A 15,094-nucleotide genomic window follows, 5' to 3' on the forward strand; every position below is an offset into this window, starting at 1 on the left:
GGCCCAAACACTGATCCCTACGGTACCCCACTAGTCACCGCCTGCCATTCTGAACAAGACCCATTTGTTCCTACTCTCTGATTCCTATCTGTTAACTAATTCCCAAACCATGCCAATATATTACCCTCAATCCCATGTGCTTTAATTTTACACACTAACCTCTTATGTGGGACTTTATCAAAAGCTTTCTGAAAATCCAAACACACCACATCCACTGGCTCTTCCTTATTTATTCTGCTAGTTACATCCTCAAAGGTCTGCAGTAGGTTTGTCAAAAATGATTTCCCTTTCATAAATCCATGTTGACTTTGTCTCATCCCGTTGATATTTTCTAAATGTCCTGTTATCACACCCTTTATAATAGACTCAAGCATTTTCCCTACCACTGACATTAAGCTAACTGGTCTGTAATTCCCTGCTTTTTCCCTCCCTCCTTTTTTAAACAGTGAGGTTACATTTTCCAACCTCCAATCTGCTGGAACTGTTCCAGAATCTACAGAATCTTGGAAAATTCCGTGGCCACCTACTTTAGTACCCTGGGATGTAGATTATCAGACCGTGGGGATTTATTGGCTTTCAGTCCCATTAATATCTCCAGTACTGTTTCTTAGTAATAGTAATTTCCTTCAATTCCTCCTTCTCACTGGACCGTTGGTTCCCCAATATTTCTGGGAAGTTATTTGTGTCTTCGTAACCTAGTTATTTAATTGTTCTTATAAATTCTCCTGTTTCGGACTGTAGGGGACCTACATTTGTCTTCACAAATCCTTTTCTTCTTACATAGTTATAAAAGCATTTACAGTCCTCTTTTATGCTCCTTTAAGATTTACTCTCATACTCTTTTTTTCTCCTCTTATTCAATCTCTTGGTTCTCCTTTGTTGATTTCTAAACTGCTCACAATCCTCATCCTTACTACTTTTTCAAGCAACTTTATATGACTCCTCTTCGGATCTAATACTACCCTGTCGTCCTTACCTGGTCTGGCCTACACATGGCTCCAGACCCACAGACCCTCTTAACTGCCCTCTGAAATGGCCCAGCAAGCCACTCAGTTGTAACAAATTGGTACAAAGTCACAAAAAAGGAATGAAACCAGACGGACCACCCGGCATCGACATAGGCACAGGAAACGACAACAGCAAACTCACCCCTGTCGAACCTCAAAAGTCCTTCTTACTAACGTCTGGGGGCTGGTGCCAAAATTGGGAGAGTTGTCTCACGGACTAGTCAAGCAACAGCCTGACATAGTCATCCTCATGGAATCATACCTTACAGATAATGTCCCAGACACCACCATCACCATCCCTGGGTATGTCCTGTTCCACCGGCAGGACAGGCCCAGCAGAGGTGGCGGCACAGTGGTATACAGTCGGGAGGGAGTTACCTGGGAGTCCTCAACATTGACTCCGGACCCCATGATGTCTCATGGCATCAGGTCAAACATGGGCAAGGAAACCTCCTGCTGATTAACACCCTCCCTCAGCTGAAAATCAGTGCTCCTCCATGTTGAACATCATTTGGAGGAAGCACTGAGCGTGGCAAGGGCACAGAATGTACTCTGGGTGGGGGACTTCAATGCCCATCACCAAGAGTGGCTCGGTAGCACCACTACTGACCTAGTTGGCCGAGTCCTAAAAGACATAGCTGCTAGACTGGGTCTGCAGCAGGTGGGGAGGGGACCAACAAGAGGGAAAAACATACTTGACCTCATCCTCACCAACCTGCCTGCTGCAGATGCATCTGTCCATGACAGTGTCAGTGGGAGTGACCACTGCATAGTCATTGTGGAGGCAAAGACCCACCTTCACATTGAGGATACCCTCCATCGTGTTGTGTGGTACTACCACTGTGCTAAATGTGCAGCACCTGGCATGTCTAAAAATGAGGTGTCAACCTGGTGAAGTTATAACACAGGATTACTTGGGTGCCAAACAGCATAAGAAGCAAATGATAGACAGGGCTAAGCAATTCCACAACCAACGGTGCAGATCTAAGCTCTGCAGTCCTGCCACATCCAGTCATGAATGGTGGTGGACAGTTAAACAGCTCACTGGAGGAGGAGGCTCCACAAATACCCCCATCCTCAATGATGGAGGAGCCCAGCACATCAGTGCAAAAGACAAGGCTGAAGCATTTGCTAAAATCTTCAGCCAGAAGTGCCAATTGGACGATCCCTCTTGGCCTACTCTGGAGGGCCCCAGCATCACAGATGTCAGTCTTCAGCCAATTTGATTCACTCCACGTGATATCAAGAAATGGCTGAAGGCACTGGATACTCCAAAGGCTATGGGCCCTGACAATATTCCAGCAACAGTACTAAAGACTTGTGCTCCAGAACTTGTTGCGCCCCTAGCCAAGATGTTCCCATACAGCTACAACATTGGCATCTACCTGGCAATGTGGAAAATTGCTCCCAGGTGTGTCCTGTACACAAAAAGCAGGACAAACCTAAACCGGCCAATTACCACCCCATCAGTCCACTCTCCATCATCAGAAAAGTGATGGAAAGGGTCATCAACAGTGCTATCAAGCAGCACTTGCTTAGCAATAACCTGCTCACTGGTGCCCAGTTTGGGTTCTGCCAGGGCCGCTCAGCTCCTGACCTTATTACAGCCTTGGTTCAAACATGGACAAAAGAGCTGAACTCCTGAGGTGAGGTGAGAGTGACTGCCTTTGACATCAAGGCAGCATTTGACAGAGTATGGCATCAAGGAGCCCTCGCAAAACTGGAGTCAATGGGAATTAGGAGGAATCTCTCCTTTGGTTTGAGTCATATCTAGCACAAAGGAAGATGGTTGTGATTGTTGGAGGCCAGGCATCTCAGTTCCAGGACATCACTGCAGGCATTCCTCAGGGTAGTGTCCTTGTCCCAACCATTTTCAGCTGCTTCATCAATGACTTTCCTTCCACCATAAGGTCAGAAGTGGGGATGTTCGCTGATGATTGCACAATGTTCAGCACCATTTGCAACTCCTTAGATTCTGAAGCAGCCCATGTCCAAATGCAGCAAGACCTGGACAATATCCAGACTTGGGCTGACAAGGGGCGAGTAACATTTGCGCCACACAAGTGCCAGGTAATGACCATCTCCAACAAGCAGGGGAAGGAAGAATTCTATCATGTTATGGTCACTATTTCCTAAAGGACCCCACACAACAAGACTATTAATTAACCCCTTCTCATTGCACAAAGCCAAATCTAGGATAGCTTGTTTCCTAGTTGGTTCCTCAATGTACTGTTCTAAAAAGTCATCTTGTACACACTCCAGGAATTCATCCACCACAGTATTATTGCTAATTTGTTTTTTCCAGTCTATATGTAGATTAAAGTCACCCATAAATACTGTAGCACCCTTGTTACATGTACCTCTAATTTCCTGTTTAATGGTATAGTGTTTTTGTCACTGGACTAATATTCCAGAGACCCACGGTAAGGCTCTGGGGACCCGGGTTCGAATTCCACCATTGCAGTTGGTGAAATTTGAATTCAATAAAAATCTGGAATTAAAAGTCTGATGACGACCTTGAAACCATTGTCGATTGTTGTAAAAACCCATCTGGTTCACTAACATCCTCTAGGGAAGGAAATCTGCTGTACTTACCTGGTTTGGCCTACATGTGACTTACAGGAATGTGGTTGACTCTTAAATGCCCTCTGAACAAGGGCAATTAGGTATGAGCAATAAATGATGGCCTAGCCAGTGACGCCCACATCCCATGAACGAATTTTAAAAAAGAGGGGACCCAACCATCGCCCCTTGATGTTCAATGACATTACCATCACTGAATCCCCCAATATCAACATTCTGGGAGTTACCATTGACCAGAAATTGAACTGGACAAGCCATATAAATACTGTGACTACGAGAGCAGGCCAGAGGCTAGGAATTGTGCGACAAGTAACTCACCTCCTGACTCCCCAAAGGCTATCCACAAAGCACAAGGTGTATTGTGATGGAATTCTTCCCACTTGCCTGGTTGAGTGCAGCTCCCACAACATTCAAGAAGCTTGATAGCATCCAGGACAAAGCAGCCCGCTTGATTGGCACCACATGCACAAATATTTGCTCCCTCCACCACCGATGCACAGTAGCAGCAGTGTGTACCATCTACAAGATGCATTGCAGGAATTCACCAAGGTTCCTTCGACAGCACCTTCAAAACCCACGACCACTACCATATAGAAGGACAAGGGCAGCAGATAGATGGGAACACCACCACCTGGAAGTTCCCCTCCAAGTCACTCACCATCCTGACTTGGGAATATATTGACGTTCTTTCAATGTCGCTGGGTCAAAACCCTAGAACTCCCTTCCTAACAGCACTGTGGATGTACCTACACCACATGGACTACAGCGGCTCAAGAAGGCAGCTAACCACCACCTTCTCAAGGCAACTAGGGACAGGCAATAAATGCTGGCCCAGCCAGAGAAGCCCTCATCCCTTGAATGAATTTAAAAAAAAGTATTTTGTTAGCAATTGGTTGGGCCGTTTGTCCTGTTGTGTTTTTGGGCCAGAAATGAATATATAACTGTTGCAATGCATACATTCACTTCTTAAATATTAACCATTGCCTATCTACCATCATGCCTTTTAATGAAGTTCCCCAATCTATCTTAGCCAACTCATACCTTCGTAGTTTTCATTGTTTAGATTTAGAACCCTAGTTTCGGATTAGACTATTTCACTTTCCAACCTAATGAAGAATTCTATCATGTTATGGTCACTGTTCCCTAAAGAACCCCACACAACAAAATTATTAATTAACCCCTTCTTATTGCACAAAACCAAATCTAAGATAGCCTGTTCCCTAGTTGATTCCTCAATGTGCTGGTCTAAAAAATCATCTAGTACGCACTCCAAGAATTCATCCGTCACTGTATTATTGATAATTTGTTTTTTTTCCAGTATATATGTAGATTAAAGTCACCCATGATCACTGTAGCACCCTTGTTACATGCATCTCTAATTTCCTGTTTAATGTCGTCCCCTACCTTATCACTGCTGTTTGGAGGCCACTCATGTTTTCCGCCCTTTGTTGCTTCTTAGCTCCACCCAGGCTGAATCTAATTCTCGATTTCTTAGCTCCACCCAGGCTGAATCTAATTCTCGATTTCATGAGCCAATATCCTCTCTCATTATTGCACTGATTTCATCCTTAACTAACATGCCATGCCACCTCCTTTTCCTTTTTCTCTGTCCGCCCTAAATATCGAATACCCTTGGATATTCAGTTCCCAGCCTTGGTCACCCTGCAGCCATGTCTCTGTAATCGCAATCATATCATACCCATTTACATCTATTTGCGCTGTTAAGTCATCTACCTTATAGCGAATGCTCCATGCACTCAGATACAGTGCCTTTAGACTTATCATGTAACATGATCTAAAGCTGTTCACCATGTTGCACCTGTTTTTAATTTTGCTGCCAGGCTGTTTCACCAATGGTGAGCATCTTGTCGTGTTTTTATAATGACATTACACCAATCCTTCATAAGGGATTGTGTAAACACGTTGTGGGTTCATTTATTTAAACTAGGCACATAAGAACATTCATACATGGATAGAAAACTTGAAGATACCAGCAGCAGAGCCGTGTGTGCTGTGTTCTGCTCGCAGGCCAAAGTGAAACTGAGACTGGGTCACATGGCACACTTTCCTTCTTGTGATGGGATGCTGCTATCTCTTAAAGGCATATTACAACAACTCAGAATTTGGATTTGGGGCAGTACCATTGGGAAATAGCATGGAGACCTGTGTGTGCCTACTTGCTTTGTTTTACAAGTGACAGGGCAGATGAGCAGCCAGTACTTCAGACTGGCAGATTTTACTGAGTATAATTTTGCTGCTACCTTTGTGGATTGGAATGCTGCTAGTAAGTCATATTGCCATATTTTATCCATCAACCACATGGATGCAGGCGCTAATTAATAGGAACATCCGGCCCCATGTCTCCACAGACTCCAGAAGAGCCCAGATATTCCCCCTACATTACTGCTGTGTCAGTTCTTGACCTAAAACCTGCACAAGTTAGACATTTCCATGGGTCCCCAGCCATGGTGTCCTGCCCACTTGCCCGCTCCAACCTTTTGGCCTGATGCCATAAACATGGGTTCAAACAGGAACCATTTAAATGAGACCCAGTAGTAAATTTTCCCATGCCTCATGTCAGAGAGGCAAGGCTAACCTGTCACTTGCCACAAGTTAAAATTGGGGCTTTCCCAATTGGTTTAAATACAGCCTTACACCAGGACAGTTGTAATTTACTTTTTACAACTTTTACAAAGAATTAGCGGAAAATTATCGCTGCAACCTTTATGGTAAGTAACACATTACAATGTGAATTAAGATTAGCTCACCCTTGTTTCTTATAGGGGCCATGGGCGAGATTTTCCAGCCCTGCCCCCTGGATCATCCGGCCCCGCCGAAAGTCAATGAACTTTTGGTTAGGCTGCCAAATCTCCCACGCTGGGCCAGAAAATCCTAGCCCATATTTTATATTTACCCCTGCTGACCAGGGTTTTTTTCCAACAATTACTGCTAATCTACAATGACTGGGTCACCAAAGAAATATAAAATACAATACAGCTATAAGTGGAGGGAAACAAGCCAGCTTATAACCATACACAGCTGCCATAGTTATCATCTAAACTACCTTAAAAACCTTTCGTCTCAAAATGGTCCCCCTGATTTCTCAAACCAATTACAGGACCCTGTGCTGCAAAACTCAGGACAAAGTTTTCAGTTTTTGACAGGAGGGGCTAAATTTTGTTCTCACTGCTGGGGTCCTGACGAAGGGCCTTAAGATGGGGAGGAGGGGACCCAGGACCATACCTTGTCAGGTGGAGGCAACTAACTGGCTTCCACCAAGATGGCTGTTCCTCTCAGTGAAGATTGCCTGATCCGTTAGCTGTCGGCCAATTGGAAGGCCAGCAACTTAGCGGTCTCAGCAGCGCTACCGGAAGTGATGGTCACTCATGGGACTGCACCTGGAAGAAGAGGATGCCATGGAAGGATGACGCCCCCACACCCCTGCCGAGTAAGTGGGGTTTGAGGATGCTTCAGTCAGGCAGGTCCCAGTGAAAGTTGTGGGGAGGTAGGTTGGTGAGGGCAGGGGGTACCATTGTCATGGGGGCTTCTGGGTAGCCCCTCCCTGGTCCAAGAAGTGCCCAACTAGGGGGGGGCTGCTACCAGAGCCCAGGGAGGCAACCAAGGTTTACCCAGCAGTTTTCCCACATGGCAGAGAACCCATCCACAGCTGGTAAATTCCAACAATGGCAGGAAGATGCCCTTAATTGGTAACTTAAGCGGCTCAATTGGCCTCTGGGCATGAGGGCTGCCACCACCTTCCCCACGCTGGCATGATGGTATGGCAGCGCGAAGACGGCAACAGGCTTTCCACCCCCTTGTCTTCCCTTTTTGGGCCCAAGTGCCTCCCAGCCCAATTCCAGAGGGTTGATGAAATTCAGCCCAAGGATTCATTTTGTTTAACATAGACCAGACATTAACTTTAAGTCCTTAAACTATTCACTTGAAGATTTCACTGAGAAAATCAAAAGAAGTTAACATTGCTGGCATGGCTTTTTCCCTTTAAACTGTTTATTGAAATTCCAATAAACTTTGTTACTTTGTTACAAATTCCCCGCACACAAATGTACTGTCAATAACAGTTCAAGAAGTGAAACTTAGAGGAAAGCGCAGACATTTTGACCTTGTGGAAGTTTAAATCAATACATTTTTGATGTTCCCTATTTAATACACCCTTTTTGCAGAATGCCTTGATTCACCCAGGATTCAAAAAGTAGTTCAGGTTCAGTGAAATACTTTGTAGTGGTGAGCTAAAACTCTAGATCTGCCAACTATTCTGCCATAAGTCTTTATTAGCTGGTCTACAATTCACACCAGTGTGTCATGGCAAGAGTTGTCTCCAAAGGCCTTTATAACTCAAAAGGTTCATCTTTACCACCTAAACTTTGAGATGAAGCCAAGTACAATATTGCATTCAATAATGAAACACTGTAATACATGTTTTAAGAGCTAAGAGGCATGACTGAGATGATTGCAAAACTGAATAACAGGGTCAATACATGCTGCTTTAATTTCAAGCTAGTGATCGTGGTCTATATTTTCTTCTGTTAGAGGGAAAATAATATATGGGTTAATGATGAAAATTCAAGAGCGTGCCATTTTGAAATGTGAAATGTGCCATTCCTTAAAATGTGCTTTCATTCCTGGGAATGAGAAACAGAATACAAATTAAACTTGAATCAATGGAAATTCAGGGTCATTTCATTACAAAAGGAATAAATTCCATACCAGCAATTCAGAGGACTTGGCAGAAGGTGTTAATGGAACAGCTTAAAAGACAGGATACAGAAATAGGACACAGAGTGTACATTTGTGAGGCACAGCATCATGCTGGAGAAAGGTATTAAGTAAATTGCCTCAGGGCCCAGTGATTGCAGAAAAAAATAATTTTTGTCAAAGCTTTCCATCTTGTACACACCACGCAAGAATAACAAAAGGAAAGGGAACAACAATTTCTACTGTATGAGAAGAGAATGCTGATTGGTTGGCAAGTTGACCGATTGGTAGAGGCATGGCCATGGAGAATACACCAGTTGATGGTGACTGACAGCTAACTGCCAGATATTGTTTGAAAGTTAAACCAGGCAGCTTAACTTTGAGTGGTTAAGGCATTGCCCTGAGGAATGAATCAGTGAATGGCTGTCCCTTATTTTGCTTAGCTGAAACAGGCGCAATGTGTGTGCATGTTCTTTCTGTCTCCAAAGAACAGGGCACGGTATGGTAATATATATAGTTTTCAGTACATGCAAATGCACCACACTGCGAGCCCAACTGACAATCTTAAATTAGTTGTCATTGTGATTCTTAGCAAATTGAGGATTATTTAGCAAATGTTGTCCAATCACAGAATCACATCTAATGTGGGGGACTGTGGGCAGAATGGTTCCAGATTTGCTTTAAGTGCAGTTGCGGACAGGTGAAATGATGTTTTACCTGTAGGGCGCAATGGCGGCTTCTCAGACCATATCATCCCAAACCTGCCACATTAAATATGCATTTCTAGGAAACATGTAGTTTCAATGGTGGGCGGGGTCTCATTCACCTGCCACGTCATCATCTCGCCGCTTCATCACGCCGGGTACCATATTCAAAGTGCAGCTGTGTGCACCATATCTCAGTGCTCCCAGCTACAACTGCTGCACGGAAGAGAGGATGGCCCCAAAAGGCAAAAAGATTGCAGCGCATCCTGCACCCACTTTAGTGATGCATCTTTCGAGCACCTTTTCAATGCCGTGGGGGCACACAGTGATGTCCTCTAGCCCCGCTCTGACCGCAGGATGGGTAGCTGCATGGGAGGCGGCGGCAGCAGTGGTCAGTGCCAATGCCTTGCACAAAGGGGACAGCCACCCAGTGCCACGACAGGATGAATGCTCTCATCTGTTATGCCAGGGTAACTCACCCCTCTCATCACTCTTAACTCACACACTCACAAACCCATCACACATCCACAGGGATCTCACAGCTCAAGGGACAACACCACTAACTCTCACATACACCCTCACATCTCCATCAGGCTCATATCCTCTTGAGCCCGCATCCTCATCCTGTCCATGGCTCCGCTCACCACACAAACATTCCATGCAGTGCCATGTGTCCTGCTCACACTCTCACCATCTGTTTCCACACAGGAGAAGCGTGCTCACATCAGCAGGGAGAGGTCCCAGACATGGGTGGGGGGAGGGTGGGGTTGGCGGAGGGGGTGGACTGGCTCACATTAGGCCCCTCACTCACTTTGAGGAGTGTGCCATCGCACTGACTGGTGAGGACATGGACCATGCTTGCAGTGACACTAAGGTCGGCGATGAACACCCTTGTGAGGGCCCTGCACCACATCATCCCTCTCTCAACGCAAATGAGAGTGCTCTCTCTCTCCTGCTTATGACTCTGCTGCCATGCTCTAATTATCTCTACTTTGGTTCACAGGGAGCTCTCTATGTGACTGACACCCTCAGCCAGCCAGTCCCTCAGCTCCATCCATATACACACTTCCAGCCAAAAGGACGCTTCTTCCATTAAAGAGCTTGAAATAAGCAGCCTGGAAGACCTGTCACAGTGCTTACCCACACCCTGCGCCAGTACAGAGACACACACCTCTAAGGGACCCAGCTCTCGAGCAGGCTCGGGTTCACAATCTGATGGTCACCGTATGGACACATGTCTGCAGCAGGATGAGGCAGGTTCAGCCGAGGTCAGAGTCACAGCCGTTGCTGTGAGGTCAGAGTCAGATGACGAGCCTTTGGATTTGGCCTTCCAACTCACCCTGAAGAGCCAGCAGAAGGCATGGGAACATTGTGCAGGGCTGTTGGAAGCCCTCAACAGAGTTGTACGTCAGTCAGAAGAGTGCGTCTGCCTACTTTCTGATGAAGTGGTTCCCACATGTGAGCATATGGATGTCTGCATGGGGAGGATGGAGGACACCATGGAGACCCTGGTCCAACAGAACGCGGAGATGTGTGCAGACCTGCACTCCATGGTGGGAGCCGTGGGTGAGTTCCCACAGTGGCAACACGAGAGAGAAATGGGGCACCTCGACATCTCTCCAGGTGCTCCCTTAACTGGATTAAAGCCAGCTCGTCTGGTGCTTTGATATGTACCAGTTTTAATTGATATGGAACAGAGATAGCGTGCATTTGCATTTTTTGAATAAAGCGTTCAAGAAATGGGGTGAAAACTTGACACCTTTCTAGCAGCTACCAAGCAATATGTTTATATTACGAATAAAATTGGTACAATGAATGGGGTTTCATTGTTAAAAGTTGAAGTTGAAAGAAACTGGTGAGACAATGAGAATTTGAATCCAATTAGTGGTGGTAGGTATAACTTCAGTAGTTTCCGGGTGTGCAGAGCAGAGGCAATGTAAGATCAAAAGGCAGCTGTAAGCCTCCAACTGACTCCACAGTGAAAATAACCTCATTTTGAATCTGTAAGGTTAAAATGCTTTGCCTGGTGTTGGGTTAAGTCGATGGGTTGCCTTTGCCTTAATGGAGATTAGTTTGGGAACTTGTTAAAAGTTATGATTGTAATAACTTGTAGCCATGTGTATATATACATATTTAACTTGTGTAAATTAATAAAATGTTTCAATTAGTTAAATGTAAAACCTTAAGAACTGATGGTCTGATTCCTGAATTTAGAGTCGCATCTCAAGCACTTAAAATTATAGGTTATGACACTTGTTTAAAGTCTCTCTGGGATTTTTAAATAACTCTGCTTTATCATAACAGGCTCCTTACCTATGTTGATGGGAGGCCTAACAGTAGTTGAAGAGTCCATCTGGAAAATGTGCTTACAATGAGCAGAATAGGTCTGCCTGTTCCGAATTCTTTAGTAGCCCCTATAATCATCAACTCCACAATCATCACTATTGCTCCCTTCCTCTGCTGCCCTAGCCAACCTTTTTCTGACTTGCTTTTGGGCAAGTGACCCAACAATCTGCACTTTCAATGTGTGAGCTGCCCAGGTTTTGCACACTGGGGCATGAGTGTGTGGAAGAGGAAGATGCATTGTTCACCCAGCTGCTACAGAGCTGCAAAATCCAGCAAGTGCCAGAACAATCTACATCATATATTGATATTCTGTGTGTCTATGAGGAAGAGAGATGCAAACTTACAAAATTATTATTAAGGAGCAGGTATAGGCCACTCGGCCCTTCGAGCCTCCTCTGTCATTCAAGAAGATCATGGCTGATCTGATTGTAAACTCAACTCCACATTCCCGCCTATCCCTGATAACCTTTTACCCCCTTGCTTATCAAGAATCTATTTAGCTCTGACTTACAAATATTCAAAGACTCTGCTTCCACTGTCTTTTGAGGAAGAGAGTTCCAAAGGCTCACGACCCTCTAAGAGAAAAAAATTCTCCTCTTCTCTGTCTTAAATGGGTGACCCCTAGTTCTAGATTTTCCCACAAGAAGAAACATCCCTTTCATATCAGCCCTGTTAAGACCCCTCAGGATCTTATATGTTTCAATCAAGTCACCTCTTACTCTTCTAAACTGTAGCGGATACAAGCCTAGCCTGTCCAACCTTTCCTCATAGAACCTGCATACGAACCTCTTGCAATTCATGCATGAGGACATCTAGATCCCTCTGCATCTCAGAGCTCTGCAATCTGTCACCATTCAAATAATATGCTTCTTTTTTATTCTTCCTGCCAAAATGGACAATTTCACATTTTCCCACATTATACTCCATTTGCCAAATCTTTGCCCACTGACTTAACCTATCTATATCCCTCTGTAGCCCCCTTATGTCCTCCGCACAACTTACTCTCCTACCTATCTTTGCGTCATCAGCAAATTTAGCAACCACACCTTCGATCCCTTCATCAAAGTCATTTATATAAATTGTAAAAAGTTGAGGCCCCACCACTGATCCCTGTGGTACTCCACTTGTTACATCTCGCTAAACAGAAAATGACTCATTTTTATCTACTCTGTTTCCTGTTAGCTAGCCAATCTTCTATCCATGCTATTTATGTCACCTGCTACACCATGAGCTTTTATTTTCTGCAACAACCTTTGATGTGGCCCGTTATCAAATGCCTTCTGGAAATCTATGTACAGTACATCCACCTTTATCCACAGCACATGTTACTTCTTCAAAGGATTCCAATAAGTTGGTTAAACATGATTTCCTCTCACGAAACAATGTTGACTCTGTCTGATTACTTTGAATTTATCTTGAATTTATCTAAGTGCAGTGCTATAATGACTTTCCTATGACAGATGTTAAGCTGACTGGCCTGTAGTTGCCTGCTTTCTGTCTCCCTCCCTTGTGAATACAGGAGTTGCATTGGCTATTTTCCAATCTAATGGAACGTTTCTGAATCTTGGGAATTTTGGAAAATTAAAACCAATGCATCAACTACCTCACTAGTTACTTCTTTTAAGACCCTAGATTCATCATTGCATATCACAGTTTTAACCATGGGTATATTGCAACAAACAAAACATTTACAAATAGTACAAAAGTGATATACAAATAGTGTGATAAGTATTTGGGGGAGAAATTGGGCCTCATTATACCTAATTTCCGGGCAGAAAAAAGGGGCTAAAAAGACCATTTCTTTGGGCTCTCTCCTGTACCCCAAGGATACCTGATTATTTTTCATATTTCCCTGGAAGTTTCCTAAAACAGCCATTAGGTCTTTTTTTTTAAATATTTGCAAGGAGCCTATTCTGTTTTAGAACCTATACTTAAAATGTGTCTGCCCTGAGTGGTCAGTGCTCTGCTCAGGATTACTTGGTCTATGTGGAACCAAGAGTCCTCAAAGGGACCGCTGGAAGCTGCCACTAATGCTTACCTTAATGTGGAGCTGAGAGAAGCAGGAATACTCCGAGTGGTTCCTTAGCACTATCTGCAATTGACTTCCCTCCATATAGTTTGCAATTGTTAAATGTTCTGAGCGAATCATGTTGGTTCAGCTGCTTTTCTCTCGTATCACTTAGGGACACTGATGCTTAGGTCAGGGGCTTCGGTGGAGAGAAGACCAAACAACATTATTTGCATCGTAAGCATATTTTGTAAAAAGTTAGCTAAAGGTTATCACAAATGCTGGCACAACTTTACACTTCCAAGTTAGATTTAATTATTTGTATTCACTCCAACAGGGCGCAGTGCCACTAGCAAAATTTCACAAACTTTGGGCTTTGGTATGAATGTAAATAGATTCTATCAAAGTGAAAATGCTTATGTAAGGAATGAACACGAAGGCTGTGAAAAGCCGCATTTGTAACTTTTAGGTGGAGTTTAAATGGAACAATATTACAATGGCTAAACTGTCCTATTTTGCATTTTCACCATAAACAGAGGGTAATGTTCAAATCATGCTGTGAGATAGATGTATGTGGAAGTTTAATCAATTTACTTTAAACAGGTTAGTTTCACCCTTAAAATGCCAGAGAGCTGAATTTCAGATGAACATGCCATATTTTCATATTCTATATTAGGGGGAGGTGGTGGCATGGTGGTATTGTCGCTGGACTAGTGCTCTGGATGCCCAGGGTAATGCTCTGTGGACCAGGGCTTGAATCCCACCACCACAGATGGTGAAATTTGAATTCAATGAAAAATATGGAAGTAAAAGTTTCATTGTGGCCATGAAACCATTGACATAAAAAACCCCATTTGGTTCGCCAATGTCCTTTTAGGGAAGGAAATCTGTTATCCTTACCTGGTCTGGCCCGCAGCAATGTGATTGAGACTGAAATGGCCTAGCAAGCCATTCAGCTCTGAAAGGCAATTAGGGATGGGCAATAAGTGCTGACCCAGCCAGTAAGGCCCACATTCCATGAACTAATAAAAATCATTCTAGTATCTCATGGCATAATTTCAAGACCAGCATGTTAAAAAAGAAAATTGCATTTTTAAATCTCCTTATCACATTCTCTGTGTATCACAAGCAATGAATTACTTTTGAACTGCAACTAGATAATTATAAATGAAATTGAAATTTTTCTCAGGATGTTGTTTGGCATTATTTTTCCATTAGTATTTATCTTAGTTTAGCTCAGGTTAATGACACTATACTTCCCTGTCAGTTCAAGTCACTCTCAATTCAAGGCTGTCTTAGTTGAAACAAGTTGCTGCATTAGATGGAACTGAATCGAGCCAACAGCACAGTAACTGGCCACTCGGCCCAGCTGCTCAATGCTGGAGTTTATGCTTTGTACAGTTCTCCTCCCACCCCTCTTCCTCTAACACTATTCGCATATCCTTCTATTTCTTTCTCCCTCATGTGCGTATCTAAACTCCCCTTAAATACATCGTTGCTATTCACCCTAAAAACTCCTTGTTCCATATTCTTAGCACTCATTGGGTAAAAAAATTGTCTCCTGCATTCCCTATTGGATGTATTAGTGATTATCTTACATTCATGCCTCTGGTTTTGGATTCCCACACAAGTAGAAACATTTACTACATATTCTCCCTTTCAAACTCTTCCCTAATCTTATAAGCCTCTATCAGGTCACCCCTCAGCCTGTTTAGGCGTATCCTCTCAGTTCC

The 15,094-nt window shown here is 43.9% G+C and overlaps 1 long non-coding RNA gene across 1 annotated transcript in view; it reads right to left on the reverse strand.

Annotated features, from left to right (window-relative positions):
- The window catches only part of LOC144680277 (uncharacterized), a 65,751-nt gene that overhangs the window by 25,351 nt on the left and 25,306 nt on the right, over positions 1-15,094 (reverse strand). The window contains exon 2 of the long non-coding RNA XR_013576516.1: positions 13,392-13,560. This is a non-coding gene — a long non-coding RNA (uncharacterized LOC144680277). The remainder of the gene's footprint in view (positions 1-13,391; positions 13,561-15,094) is intronic.

This window comes from Cetorhinus maximus, chromosome 5 (genome assembly GCF_964194155.1).
Source record: "Cetorhinus maximus chromosome 5, sCetMax3.hap1.1, whole genome shotgun sequence".
Taxonomy (NCBI): domain Eukaryota; kingdom Metazoa; phylum Chordata; class Chondrichthyes; order Lamniformes; family Cetorhinidae; genus Cetorhinus; species Cetorhinus maximus.